A 2333-nucleotide genomic window follows, 5' to 3' on the forward strand; every position below is an offset into this window, starting at 1 on the left:
ACGAGCCAACAAAGGGTCATTCCAACCTCAACCTATTCAAAGGGAATCTCACACCATCCAGTGCTTGGAAACCCGTATCGTTGGATGTTGAAGAATGGCGGACCATTTCGCTGTATCTCTTTAACAACCTAACAGAAGTGCGACCGTACATCGAGTAAGATCTCGTTACATTGTTTCACAACTTCTAATTTCTTTGAACTGCTCTTATTCCTGGATATTTGATGCAGTCGATACATCGCCATATTCTCGTATGGAGCGATGATCCAAAAGGATTCCGTCGAAGAGTTTGAGCTTCTAGCAAAGCAAGGAGGCGAATATCCCGGTTTCATCTCTTGGTTCAAAAAATGGTAATTTCCATTAGACCCTTTCATTTCTTTGGCTAATTTGCGACTAATGCAACAATCCTTTCTTATTAAACTTGTGGGCTAATTTAGAGATTATGGATGCCGAATTGAGACAAGTAGCTAATGGTTTTGACTATAAGGTCCGTTCATTTGACAATTACGACATCAACGGGTATCACTTTCGTACCTATGGCAAAGAGCTATCTATGGCCGATCGAAAGTCTACAAATTGTTGTGTCTCTGCTATCGGCGAAGGAGGTGTCGAGTATTATGGAAGAGTTGAAGCAATTTATGAACTTCAATTCTATGGTGATAACCCACCAAACGTCGTACTCTTCAGATGTTATTGGTTCCAGCCCAGGGAGACTAGAAGGACTCATGAACATATAGGGCTAGTCGAAATCAAACAAAGCACCCATTTGGATGTTCCCGATGTCTATATTACGGCTCAATAGACAACCCAAGTTTTCTATCTACCGTGAGCCTGTCAAAGTGATCCAAATCTCAGTGGTTGGGATGTCGTTTATGAAGTGCCACCACGTGTTAGACCACCTCCCCCCAATGAAGAGGATTATGAACGTCACATTAACCAAGACACATATGATGAAGGAGAATTCTTCCAAGAAACATGTCTTGCCAAAAAACGTTTCAAGAAACGCTCTACTCCACCCCAGAACATTGAAGTAGACAACGATAGTGAATCCGACCCTGAGCCGGAACAAGAAGAGCCGGAAGAAGAAGAAGTTACTGCTGCAGATGACCTGTCAATGCTTGAACGATTACGTAAAGGTGGCCTTCCACATGATGATGCATTTATTAATGATGATGATGATGAGCACATCATTACTGATAGTGATGATGATGATGCATTTATTAATGATGATGAGTACGCCATTACTGATAGTGATTCTTAGGTATTCAAATTTTTATGTTGTACTTTGTATGATTTATATAGTTGGTATGTATAATTTTCTTACTTTGTATGATTGTTTCTTATACATAGTGCCATGGTCTTGATTTCCGTCCTCGTCGACCCTCGCCCGCTTTATGATTCGGATGTGGTAAATTCTCTTTCATAACTATTTGTTGCATTTCACATTTATGACAATGATGGCCATCAAGTTGACATAAAGATATTTTAATCTAGGAGGTATGTGAACCGGAATTTGAAACCGACCCTCTTGTTGAGAAGTTAAATTTAGTTGAAAAATAAAATGAGTATTTGAAAGAAAAAATTAAAAGAATTGAAGCAGAGAAGATGACATTGGAGTTGTATGTTGCCGATGTCATCGATGATCACAAGATGAAGATGAATGCAATGCGCTTGAAGATGGATGCAATGCGCCTGAAGCTTAAGAAGATTAGAAAATATGCCATTGATAATGAGGCTTGGTATCATTATGCCATTGGATCAATTGTTACCTTAGTTGCGATCTTCATCATATTTGTTGTGATGAGGGTAAGTTTTCTCTAATGTTTTGCTTTACAAATGGTACTTAGCTTATTTTCCTCCTAAATGGCATAATTACCTAAGTTAGATAAAAAATGAGCTATACTTAGCTTATTCAGTTCATTTATGACATACTTAGCATACTTAGGTCAAAAATGGCATGACAATCTTTGTTACCTCCAAAATGATATAGACTTAGCTTATTTTCCTTGAAATTGACATAATAACCTTACTAACCTCCAAAATGACCTATTTACCTAGCTTAGCTCTAAAATGACCTACACTTAGCATTTTTACCTAGCTTAGCAATAAATTGACATTTTTACTTACCTTAGTTAGAAGAAGAAGAAGATAAAGAAGAGGATAGGAGAAAAAGAAAGAGAAAAAAATCTTCTTCTTCTTCTTCATCTTTTTCTTCTTCTTCTTCTTCTTCTTCTTCTTCTTCTTCTTCTTCTTCTTCTTCTTCTTCCAGCTAGTCTTCTTCTTACTTTCTTCTTCTAACTTTCTTCTTTCCCTATTTGCAGATTTGCTTTAGATGA

Source organism: Triticum aestivum, chromosome 3B (assembly GCF_018294505.1).
Source record: "Triticum aestivum cultivar Chinese Spring chromosome 3B, IWGSC CS RefSeq v2.1, whole genome shotgun sequence".
NCBI classification, from domain to species: Eukaryota; Viridiplantae; Streptophyta; class Magnoliopsida; order Poales; family Poaceae; genus Triticum; species Triticum aestivum.